This window comes from Sorex araneus, chromosome 8, assembly GCF_027595985.1.
Source record: "Sorex araneus isolate mSorAra2 chromosome 8, mSorAra2.pri, whole genome shotgun sequence".
In the NCBI taxonomy this organism is placed as follows: Eukaryota; Metazoa; Chordata; class Mammalia; order Eulipotyphla; family Soricidae; genus Sorex; species Sorex araneus.
The window spans coordinates 31,607,242-31,620,655 of NC_073309.1; the positions used below are offsets into that span (position 1 = coordinate 31,607,242).

Below are 13,414 nucleotides of genomic sequence, written 5' to 3' on the forward strand. Positions count from 1 at the left end.
AGAAACTAAGAAAAAAACTGGAAAAAAACATAGTAAAAGAAACAAGAAAACAACTAAGATGGTAAGACATAAACTATTTAAGTTAAAAGGCAACAGTAATAATTGCAAGGCATGGCACATGAAAGACATAGAATACATAGTACAGAAATTACAAAATGGTAGGCATAAAACATAAACCTTACCTAATTAGCAATTACATTAAACGTAAACGGATTAACATTAAATGTAAATGGATTAAGCAGTCCAATAAAGGGGCTGGAGCAATAGCACAGTGGGTAGGGCGTTTGCCTTGCACACGGCCAACCTGTGTTCAATTCCCAGCATCCCATATGGTCCCCTGAGCATTGCCAGAGGTAATTCCTGAGTACAGAGCCAGGAGTAACCCCTGTGCATCACCGGGTGTGACCCAAAAAGAAAAAAGAAATAAAAAGTCTAATAAAAAAGGGCAGATATTGGCATCATGAATTTTCTCTTGTATGCAAGAGACAAATTTTATATTTAAAGATGTAGTAGGCCACAATTTTACAGTAACCAAGAGTTGAAAATGGAGAAACACATTTGTGGAATATAAAGTAACATAATATGAGACTAAGACCTAAGGACAGTAGAAATAAGGGTCAGGAGGATTGCCCCATGGCTGGAAGCTGATCTCATGCGCTGGGGGAAAAGATAGCTGGGATGGAGAAAGGAGCACTGAGTCAATGATTGTTGGAGGGATTGCTCAGGATAGTAGATGCGTGTTGAAAGTAGACTATGGATCAAACATGATGGCCGCTTGATACCTATATTGTAAACCATAACACCTCAAAGGGCAGAGAGAGTAAGAGGGAAGATGCCTACCACAGAGGCAGGGGGTGGGAAGGGGTGGGAGTGGGGGGAGGGATACTGAGAACATTGGTGGTGGAGAATGGGCACTGGTGGAGGGATGGGTACTTGAACATTGTTTGACTGAAGCGCCATCATGAAAGTTTGTAAGTCTATAACTGTAGCTCACGGTGATTCATTAAAATAAAAAAAATTAAAATTAAAAAAAAAAACAAAACAAAGAAAATGGAGAGACAGTCCAGCTCCAAAACTATCACTGATAAGAACACCAAGTCACTGAACTTCCCAAGTAGACCAGTCCAAACTGAGTACTCTGGAACCTTCTCAGAATGGGGGTGAGCAGGTTCCCACTCCTGCAACCGGCACACCCCTTACCCCTCTCCTTTTACCTCCGGAAGCCCAAACCCAACACTTTTCAGCATAGCATCAGCCAGCTTCACAACTGAACCTCATCAAGCTGCGAATCAGCAAACCACTGCAGCTCCCGGAGCGTACCGCTGCTTATGCAGCCGCTCAACACCTCCAAATTTCACAGTACTGACAGCCCAGTAGGAACACAACAAATTTGATGGGAAAATTGCATAGAAGATGACTGACCAACCTCAGGGAGCAAAAAACAACAAAGAAGGCTCAGTTAGCACCAACCAGCTCAGTAAACCTTCAGGCAATAGTAACAGCATTGTGAGATACAACAATGAACACAAATCGACGTTTATAGATCTATTTTCTGATAATTCTTGATTGTAACAAGCAACATGAAGTAAATAATTTTGTGTCTGCTAAAGGGGCAGACTTGGGGTGGGTGGATGGTAAAAGGCAGCGTGTAAACCAGAGTAATGAGCAGTGCGTGCAGCCAAGAGTACTGACACCACAGCTACTCTGTGACACCTCAGAGAACCAGCACTCATTTGCAAGCTCAGAGAGCCAGCATGCATGTGCCACCTCGGAGAGCCAACACGAGTGTGCCACCACAGCCAGCGTGAGTGTGCAGCCTCAGAGAGCCAGCAGGAGTGTGCCACCGCAGAGAGCCAGGGCACATGTGCCACCCTGTTCGTCACAGCAACAGTCCTCACTACCAAGAGAATTATTAATAGAAGAGTAATTTTGTCTTAGTGTGTAAACTATTTTGTGTCTACGAAGACTGCAGGCTTGGAGAGGTAGGTGAGAAACTTGGGGCATTGTCAGAGAGGTCACTCGTGGTGGGATTGGTGTTGGAACACTGAATATCTGAAACAATTGTATTATGAATAACTTTGTAAACCATTGTGTTTAGATAAAGTTTTCTGTATATTTATACACTATACTTACACGGCATGTTTATTCATTAAGTATTATGGATGAAATGTACTAATTAAAAATATTTATGACAAATACTACCAAAAGAAGACAGGAGAGGCTACTCTAATATCAAAGTAAACTTAGAGCTAGACATATCAGAAACAGAGTGAGACTTTTGTAATTAAAAAGACAAAATGAGGGCTGGAGCAATAGCACAGCAGATAGGGCGTTTGCCTTGCACGAGGCCGACCCAGGTTCGATTTCCAGCATCCCATATTGTCCCCTGAGCCAGGAGTAATTCCTAGGTGCAGAGCCAAGAGTAACCCCTGTGCATCACCGGGTGTGACCATATGGCCTCTTGTGTACCATCAGGAATAATTCATTAGTGCAGAGCCAAGAGTAAGCCCTGAGCACTGCTGGGTATTGACCAAAAGGTGTATGTGTGTGTGGAGGGGGGGAGGCAAAACTTCAGGGCTGGGAAGAGATAGTATAGAGGTAAAGTGCTTGCTATCTTCAGCTTGATCCCTGGTGTCCCCAACAGGCCCCTGAACCCCACCGGGAGTGATTTCTGAGCACAGAGCTAGGACTAAGCTGAGAGTGGGCTAAAAATCAAAACATAAAAATGCCAATTTAGAAACAAGATACAACAGTACTAATTCTGCAAGCACGTACCAACAGCTTCTCTGCTAATAGAAAGCAAGCAAAATCTAATAAATTAAAAGGATAAATTGGGTCTGGAAATGGAGCTCAGAGGCAGAGACATGACTGAGTTCAGTCCCTGACACCTCCTCACAAGACTCATATGCAACTGCACTGCCCTTTGGGACCCCTGGTAGCTCATGTGAGGGTGTGACCTCCCACGCATTACAACACAGCCTGTGGCACACTGCAACTAAGCTGTGTAATCCCCGGCAAGCATAGCAACGAAGCATTTGATCCCTGCAATCCAGTGTGGCACCCCAGTGAACACCACAACCAAAAGTGTGTGTGTGTGTGCAAGCACCATAACTAAAGGTGTACAAGCACTAGGACCAAGTGTGTGACCCCCCCATCAAGCAGCACAATCAAGTGTATGTGACCTCCAGTTATAGCAATAGCAACAACAGAAGGGGAGAGGATGGAAGGGAAGTGGGGGGAATTGAAAATAAGAGACACAGGCCCAGACACCCACACCCCACAGCCTCTGCCTTGTAAAGGGCCCAGCTTCACAGCTCGCCACGAATGGGTCGAGGGCTGCGGCTAGGACAGAGAAGGGACCATTATGACAATGATGGGCGGAAATGATCACTGTGCATACGAACTGAGTGCTCCCTCTATCTCTGCGGAATCACCATGGCAGCTGGACCCCGTCCACATACACTGGAAACTGGAGGCCCCGCACAGCCCTTTGCAGTGGCACAGCCCAGTGGCCACAGGTCCACATGCCCTCCGCACCACTCCATTTTCATTTGGACCAAACCAATCACACCCCTGAATTTCTGCATAAATTTCCAGCCGGCAAGGTTCTTCCAGCCTTTGAGGGTGACAATGGCTTCTGTGTGTTTGAGAGCAATGCCTTTGCCTACTACGTGAGCTACGAGGAGCTGCAGGTAAGTACCCCTCCCCTCCAGGCAGCTGCCTAGGTGGTGCAGAGGGTGAGCTTTGTGCCCCCTGGCCAGTACCTGCTTTTCCCCACCTTGGCCATTGTGTGCCACAAGCAGGCCACAGGGAACGCAGAGGAGGAGATGAAGCGATTTCCGGGGCTGATGGATGTCCACTTGAAGACAAGGATTTTGCTGGTAGATAGATGAACGCGTGCCCCGGACCCACATCCCAGGTGTCTGCACCCTGTTACGACTCTACAAACAGGTTCTGGAGCCTTCTTTCTGCCAGTCCTTCCCAATACCAACTGCAGCTTCCTCACCTGCATTAACCAAAGGAGGGTTTCCTGCCGTCTAGGGGGGAGGTGAAGCTCTGTGAGAAGATGGCCCAGTTTGGTGTGAAGAAGTTTGCCGGGAGCCAGCCAAGGAGGAAGCTCCATGGAAGGAGAAGGGTTCTCAGGAGGAGTCAGAAGCCCCAGGCCGAGCGAAAGGAGGAGAAGGCAATGACCTCTGTTTCTGAGGAGGACATGCAAGCGTGGATATACTGCAAGGCTGAAGGCCAAGGACCCTTTTGCTCACCTGTCCAAGAGTACCTTTGTGTTGGATGAGTTTAAATGCAAGTACTCCAGTGGAGACATCCTGTTCGTGGCCCGGCTGTACTTTGGGGGAGCACTTTAATAAGGAGCAGTTTAATGGCTGGTCCCTGTGGGTCTCCAGTACCAATTCCCTGAGGAGCTCACCCAGAACTTCATGAGTTGCAACCCTATTAGTGGAATGTTCCAGCAACTGGACAAGCCAAGGAACAATGCCTTCGACAATGTCATCCTCTTTGGAACCAACATCAGCAGCTCCATTTTTAGAATCTGAGTCTTCGAGGCCAAGAGCTGGTCTCTGGATTGAGTCCTGATTGGCAGGCGGACTACAGTCATCTACATGGCGGAAGCTGGACCCTGGCAGCCAAGAGACCAAGACACTGGTCTGAGAGTAGTTTTCCTGGGAGGTGGCTTTCCAGCATGTGGGCAAGATATTCAAGTGACCATCTCTTGCCTTTGTTGAAAAAAAAAAAAGAGCTACTGAGTGCTGAAAGGAGGTAAAAAGGAGGTAAAGTGATATACATTATACCCTTTCAGTAAGAATATTGCAAACTATGGTGCCTAAAATGAAAAAAAGGAAATGGAGAGGGAAAGGGAGGGAGGGAGGGAGGGAGGGAGGGAGGGAGGGAGGGAGGGAGGAAGAGAGAGAGAGAGAGAGAGAGAGAGAGAGAGAGAGAGAGAGAGAGAGAGAGAGAGAGAGAGAGAATAGTGTCTGCCATAGAGGCAGGCTGGGGTGGTGGGGGCAAGAGGGAAACTGGGGACATTGGTGGTGGGAAAATATAAAAATATAATATACGCTGGTGAGGGGATGGTGTTGGAACATTGTATGACTGAAATTCAATCATGAACAACTTTTTAGCTGTATATCATGGTGATTCAATAAAAGGGAAGGAAGGAAGGAAGGAAGGAAGGAAGGAAGGAAGGAAGGAAGGAAGGAAGGAAGGAAAGAAGGAAGGAAGGAAGGAAGGAAGGAAGGGAGGGAGGGAGGGAGGGAGGGAGGGAGGGAGGGAGGAAAGGAGGGAGGGAGGGAAGGAGGAAAGGAGGGAGGAAGGAAAGGAGGGAGGGAGGGAGGGAGGGAGGGAGAAAGAGAGAAAGAAAAGAGGGAAAAGTATTCTAAGGAAAGACACAAGCAGTGTAAAAGCAAACAGTTTTATTGCAGTGAAATTGCATACTGGAGAGATGAATGTGAGCATAGTTAGAGCAGAACAGTGCCCACCAGGTACAGGGTAGCTGTGCTCGAGGGACCTAGTAATAAAGAGACAGAACAGTCATAACCTAAAGGACTATGCTAGGAATAGTCAGGCCCATTCTAAGAATTAGGAGCTGTTTTCCTGCCTTGTAGTTTCACAGCTCTCATGACAATTTGGGAGGTGAAATGGGAGTAAAATCATGATGTTAATTTTATTTTAATGAGGGCAAAATAAACAAACATTCTTTTAGTGATCAGGTTGAATTGCAGTGCACCAGTGCATATTAAGTGGAAGTCCCTAGTCCGAAAACAAGGGAAGCTGGCACGATGGTCTGCTCTCCTGCTATAAAGATAGTGAGGTGGCCAGGGGGGTGATGTGGTTATGAACTTCAGAGGGTTTTGTTTTTCCCTTGCAGGCATTAAATACCAGGGCAGAAGCTTTCAAATACCATCCTGTGGGTGGATACAAATACAGAAAATAATCACAAAACAACTCATTCTGTGTAAGAGCAGCACAGCACATTTTATCTTTGTGCTCAGGGTCTATTCCTGGCTGTGCATAGCAGTAACCCCTGGAAGTGCTCAGGCAACCTGCATGGTGCCAGGGACCAAACCCGTGACAGGTGCATGGAAGGCGAGCACCTTTCCTCCTGCCCTATCTCTCTGGCATCTCTTCTCCTTTCTTTGCAAACATTGAGGTTGCTGAGACCTCCATTACAGTGTTACAGGTACTCTAATAATGGGCATCTTTGTTCTGATGTTCTATGGAATGCTTTTACATAGTTCCCCATCAGTTGTGATGCTCTTTTTCCCAGATAGCCTAGAAATTATAATCGTATCATCTATCCCAAGCACCCAAGAACAGACCTCTGGATAAAGCGCTTGGCTGTTTCCAGGTCTTGGCTATTGTAAATAGAGCTGCAGTGGGTATAGGGCCATGAATGTCTTTTAAAATTGTGTTTGGGGGCCCTTCCATGTACTTGACACAGGTTTGATCTCTGGCACCACGTAGGTTCCTGGAGCATTATCAGGGGTTACTTCTATGCACAGAGCTAGGAATAGCTCCTGAGCTTTGCCAGTTGTGGCCCAATCCCTTATATATACAAAAAGAGGAATTCGACGATCAATGGGATGATGATGATGATGATGATGATGATGATGATGATAGAAAAAGAGGAGAGAGGAGGAGGGAAAAAGGAGGAGAAGGTTGAGTAGCAAAGGGCGGGAGAGGATAAAAAGGAAAAATAAAATGCAAGTGGATGAGTAAGGAAGAAATAAGAACTGTTATAGTGCACAAATGATATGTGCCTAGAAAATCTAAGCAAATGTACAGATAAATTATTATAATGCTAAGTGACCTCCTTTATGTCTGAAGAACACAGAAGGGCGTCATGAACAATAGCCGCTGCCAGGAACAACACAGTCACTCTCCGGACCAGGAAGGTCATGACCAACAGACTCCTTCAGTATAAGTAAATGGTCCCAATGCACTTCACTCTGGGCAGGCCACAGTACTTATGACAAAAGTTTGAGAGAAATTTGTTTAAATATACAAGGCCACCCCAGATGTCATCTCTTTGTTTGGATTCAGAACCCATTTGGGTGGTGACAAGGCAACTGGCTTTAGCATGATTTAGGATTCTTTATTTCAAGCCAAGAAAACCAAGGCTAGACATAGATTGGCAAGACATGACCTATATGAGAAGTAAAAGACCTCAAGAAGACAGATAAAGGACCACAAGAACAAAATGAAGAAAGCCCGGATGGCTGCAAAGGCCAGGGCTGGCACTGGTAAAAAGAAGTGAACTGGAGATTGAAGAACAGAAATAGTAAATATTAGGCAGTAACGTTCTCTGTGGTTATTGTGCAGAATTTTTCAAAAGGATTAATTTTATAAATTCATCATCATCGTCATCATCATCATCATCATCATTCCATTGATCATCGGTCGAATTTCTCGAGCGGTCTCAGTAACATCTTTATTCGTCCTAGCTCTGAGATTTTAGAAGCCTCTCTTTACTTGTCCTTCCCAATGATGCCGCATTGGAGGCTCTTTCAGGGTCAGGGGAGTGGGACTCAGCATTGTTACTGGTTTTGGCATATGAATACATCATGGGGAGTTTGCAAGGCTCTCCCATGTGGGCAGGAAACTCTCAGTAGCTAGCCAGGTTCTCCCAGAGGGAGAACTAGGCTATAAGATGTCTAGTACTGCCTAGCTACTGGAAAATGGGAAATCTGGGCAGAAGAGGCAGAGAGTCTCTTGCCTGAAGACCTGGCTCTCTTCCCCAGGGGCCCTGGGGGGGGGGTGGGGGTGGGCTCGAGCTTCCCTCCCTGCCCTGAGCAGCGTTTCCGAGGCCGAAGACCTCCAGAGCCTAGCCACAGCCATGCTCAAGGCCCCTCTCCACACGTTCCGACAAGCCTCAAGGATGAAGGTACCAGCAGAGGAACCAAGGTGTGTGGGACCCGAGGCTGAGACCTCCAAGCCTGCTCGGATTGGGACTGGGCCTCTTCTGCCCAGAATTTTATAATTAAAACCTAAAAATAATTATAAGGGTATTTTGCAATTTATACAATTGTATAAGAGACTAAATGTATCGAGTCCATTTTATTTTAATCTATCTGATTACAAACTGAAGGAAAAAATCAAATACTGTATACTGTAAGATAAAGGACATTGTTGAAATAAATAAAACAAAACTGTATAAAACTTCTGCAGAATTAATAAAAACCTATCTGAAGAATGTTAAAGAAGTCTTGTTTTTAAAAAATGAAAGAATATATTATACTCCGGGATTGAAATACTCATTATTTTTAAAATGTTAGATCTTCGGGCCCAGCTTCAAAGAATTAAAGCTTGACAAGTGCAAGACCATGAGTTCAAACTCTGGCACTGGTGAAAAAGCTGATTGATCATAACAGCTCTGCAGTTTGTGATCCCTGGTGAGAAGGTGGTTCGTGATTTAGGAAGCCCTAGGGCAAGCATGAGGCTATGGGTTTAATCCTGGTGCCTTTCATGCATTGAGGAGGTTCTGACAACCCCAGAGTCTGGGGTTCCAGGCAAAGAAAAATAAAAACAAAAGATGTTAGTTATCCCTAATTCGACTTGTAGATTTAATATAATAGCAAAGACAATGTCAGTAGTGTAGAGGAATTTTTATTAAGCATGAGGAGGAGTTGAAACTGACAAGCCAGTTCTAGAATTTATGTGACAATATATGAAGCCAAGAATAGCTTAGATAATCTTGATGAATCAGAACACAGTTGGAGAATTTAACTACAATAATGTTACAATCTGGTATTGGTGAAAGATATGCATACTAATATTAATAATATTGTAGTAATAATAATACACATTTTTATAATTCACATAGCACAAAATTTGTAATCTGCAACATATAATACAATATATAGCTCCTGGCCAATAGACCAGCATGAAAGAAAAGTCCAAAAACAACCCACATCTCTATAGACAATTAGACCAGTGGTGATGCTTCAGTATAATGGGAAAAGATGAGTTTTCAATATTTAGTGCTGGGTCAACTAAATATAAATTTACAAAAAGAAATAAGCTTCTAATACCATTTTCATACCATACACAAAAAAGACAAATCCAGATAGACTGTAGAGCTAAATGTAAAAGGCAAGACAAAAATATCTAGATACCCGTTTAAGAATATATATTTGTGCTGGAATGTGACTCAGTGGCAGGATGCACGCGTGCCTTGTATATATGAGGCCCCGGCCTCTATCCTTGCACACACACATACAATTCTTAGCCTTGTATCAAGCCAATTTTCTTTTTTAAAAATGTTATAGCTATTGCTTCATTTATTTAGTTAGTTTTTTTCCCCCTCTACTTTGCCTTTCTCTTTGGGCAAAATTTCTTAAAGAAGCATGAATGATGTAAGCAACAACAATTTGAATTATATTAAATTTAAAGTATTTTGCTTATCCAACAATTCATTAAGAAAATAAACATGGGGCCGAAGCAATTGTACAGTGGGTAGGGCATTTGCCTTGCATGCAGCTGACACAGGTTCAATCCCTGGCTTCCCATATAGTCCTCAGAGCCTGCCATAAGTGACCCCTGAGCTCAGAGCTTTTTTTCCCAAAAGAAAAAAAAAGTCCGAGGAGAAGAAAGAGGCTGAGAACATGGACCTTCTTGGTTCCCCTGAAAGCTGATTGTTGTGAATGCAGTTACCTGAGCGTGTTCTGTGAAAAAGTATCAAATTGCAGTTTTTTAATCTATTTATTAATTATTGACTTTTTAGTTTACACATACCAGTTTTCAGTAAGTCTTTTGATAGTTATGGAGAGGCGAGAACTCCAAACTCTCATTGTTGCCCTTCCCTTTTGCAGGCCTTATCTGAAAGCCTTGCCATGTTCCTGACTCTGTCTTGGAGGTCCTAAAGAAAAATCCTGGTGTAATTATAAGATTATCAAACCTCTCAACTTCTTCAAATGTCAGAAATCCTGTTGAGTAAGGTTTCCAAATGGTCAGGAAACTTGCAAATTCAAAATCAGTTTATCTTAAATTTACAAAGCAACAGCTAAGAACTCTAAGTATCAATAATACTACTACGGTGGGAGGGGACTTCAATTACACCACTCTTATCATTGGACAAATCAGCCAGGTGAAACATTAATAAAGAAGCAAGTACTCTGAATGAAGAACTGGGTCTAATAGACATATTCTATTATTCAGACACTCTCCCTCCCATCCTCCCCCCAAAAAACCCACCTCAATATATATTCTTCTCCACAGCACAGAAAAAATTTCAAGGATAGATCACATACAGGGGCACAATGAGAACGTCCATAAAATCACAAAACTAAGTATCATACCAAGTATCTTCTCTGACCATAAAGTCACAAAAGTAGAAATAAACCATTTTAAAAATGGCAACAGGACTAAGTACCTGGAAAATAAATAGCATACTACTAGATAAATGTTGGATCAAAGAAAACGAATCAAAAAAGAAATAAAGAGATTCCTGAAACAAATGGAAATGAAGACACCAAGTGGCAGAACTTATGGGACACAGCAAAAGCAGTACTAGAGGGGAATTTTATAGTTATTCAAGTGCACACCAGGAAGAAAGAAAGGACTCAAATTAATTCTCTAATTTTTCAGATTACTGAAAATTAGAAAAACAACAAAAAAATGAATCTCAAAGAAAATAGCAGCCAAGAAATATTTTTAAATTAGGGCATAAGCCAATGATATAGAAAACAATAAGACAATACAAAAGGTCAATGAGACCAGAAGTTCGTTCTTTGGAAGAGTAAACAATATTGAAAAACCCTCAACTTGACTCAAAAAGAGGAAAAACCAAATAAATATCAGAGTTGACAGAGGAGAAGTTATAACACACATTAGAAATACAAAAAATTATGAGGGTACTATGAATAATGCTATGCCACCAAGTCTGAGAATATAAAAGGAATGGCTGAATTCTTAGAATCACATGAACTCCCAAGATTGAACCAAGAAGAAACAGAAAACCTGAATAGACCAATCTTGAGTAAATACATTGAAACAATTATTAAAATTCCCCCAAAGAACAAAAGCCTAGGGCCAGATGGATTCACTAGTGCATTCTACTGAAGCCTCAAAGAAGACTTAATGCCCATACTCTTCAAGATCTTCCAAAATATTGAGGAAACAGAATCCTCACTAACAGCTTCTATGAAGACAATTTTACACTATCACTTAAAGCAGAGACACTATTAAAAGTGAAAATTATAGACCATTATATCTGATGAACATTGATGTAAAGATTCTTGACAAAATCTTAGCAAATTTAATTCAGCCAATATGTCGAGGGTCAGAGTGATAGCGCAGTGGGTAGGGCATTTGCCTTGCACATGGCCGACCTGGGTTCAATTCCTCTGTTCCTCTCAGAGAGCCTGGCAAGTTACCAAGAGTATCCCACCTGCACGGCAGAGCCTGGCAAGCTCCCCGTGGCATATTCGATATACCAAAAACAGTAACAATAAGTCTCACAATGGAGACATTACTAGTGCCCACTCGAACAAATCGATGAACAATGGGACAACAGTGCTACAGTGTTACCAAATCTATAAAAATAAAGATAAAAGCCACATAGTCACATCAATCAATGCAGAGAGGCTCTTGACAAGATCCAACACCTAGTCATGATGAAAAAGAAAGCCCTCTCCTGAAAAAAAAATAGAAGAAATAAACCTCAAGTTGGTAATGACTATTTACAACAAACCCACAGCCAATATGATACCAAATGGTGGAAAATTAAAGTTCTTTCTCCTGAAATTAGACATAAGTCAAGGATATCCATAGTTGCCACTCTTATTAAACATAGATTGTGAAGTCTTTGCCACAGGGATCAAACAAGAAAAAAATATCAAAAGGATCCAAATTGGAAACAAGTCAAATTTTCACTGTTAGCAGACTACATTATACTATGCATTAAAAACACTAAAGATTGCATTAAAACAATAAATTCTTAGAAATAAATCAACAAATAAGGGATAAGTTTACAAAATTAATACAAAAATATGGGGCATTCCTGTACACAGATAATGAACTAAAAGAAAAAGAAATTGAGGCTGGAGCGATAGCACAGCGGGTAGGGCGTTTGCCTTGCACGTGGCCGACCCTGGTTCTAATCCCAGCATCCCATATGGTCCCCTGAGCACCGCCAGGGGTAATTCCTGAGTGAAGAGCCAGGAGTACCCCTGTGCATCGCCGGGTGTGACCCCAAAACAAAAAAAAAAAAAGAAATTAAAAAGACTATCCCATTCAAAACAGTAGCCCGAAGCATCAGATACCTTAGGAATCAACAAAGGAGGTAAAAGACTTATGCAGTGAAAATGACAAATAGTTACAAAGAGCAATAGAAGACACAAGGAAATGGAAAGAAATTTCCTGTTTATAGATTGGAAGAATCAACATTGCTAAAATGAACACCCTACCCAAAGTACTATAAGGATTCAGTTTAATACCCCTTAAAATGTCACTGACTTTTTTTCAAAGACAAGAAACAAACTTAAAAACTCAGAAACTTTGTATGGAGCTATAAAACTCCTGGAAGAGTCAAAGCAATTCTCTGAGGTGGGGGTGGGGGGAATTAATGCAGCCCCCAACTTTGAACTATACTACAAAGCTATAATAATAAAAACTACATGGTACTAGAGTAAAGATAGACCTGAAAAGCAATGAAACAGACTTGAAAGTCCTGAGGGAAACCCACAGATTTATAGGTAGCTAATCTATGACAAAGGAACTAAATACATGAAGGGAAGCATAAAAAAAAATCTCTTCAATAAATGGTTTGGGAAAACTAGATAGTCACATAGGGAAAAAAGTGAAATTAGAACCATACCTCACATCATTCAAAAAAATTAAACTGAAAGTGGATTAAAGACTTCAAGATTATACTAGAGTCTATAAAATCTATAAAAGTTGAAGAAAACACTGGCAGAATGTTCTAGAAAATTCACCACAGAGGAGTATCCAATGAGATGACCACAGTGGCAAAAACAAGAACAAAAGCCAAAAAAAGGAACTATACAAAATTTTAAAAAATTCTGCACAGTGAAAGAAACAAGGCCTAAAAAACAAAACAAAACAAAACAAAAAAAGACACAAAAAACCCCACCCTATTTGTGAAAATAAATTCCGAGCTCCCTCGAGGAGCTGTGAAATTCCCCACATCGCAGGGCTGTATAAGCCCCTCATGAGCGTGGGGATTACACGTGAAAGGATGTTCTCGGGCTCTCCGGGAGGCTCTCTTTCGCCGCCCTCGTTCAGTGCTCTCAAGCTGCTTCTCCGCCCGGGGAAGGCTGTTGTCTTGGACAGACGAAAGAAGAATGAGGGCCAAGCTGGCTGCTGATTAGTTGCCCTTTATTCAATCTCTGGTCTCTCCCAGTTCTCTCCAACCCTCCCCTCCTCTCTTTCTCTGCTGTCT

General features: G+C 42.4%; 2 pseudogenes; both read left to right on the forward strand.

The window, feature by feature from the left end:
* The first annotated feature begins 1,754 nt into the window (after positions 1 to 1,754).
* On the forward strand, positions 1,755 to 4,719 carry LOC101544913 (elongation factor 1-gamma-like; annotated as a pseudogene).
* A 736-nt stretch (positions 4,720 to 5,455) lies between these two features.
* Positions 5,456 to 7,270, forward strand: LOC101545184 (40S ribosomal protein S24-like; annotated as a pseudogene).
* The last annotated feature ends 6,144 nt before the right edge of the window (positions 7,271 to 13,414 follow it).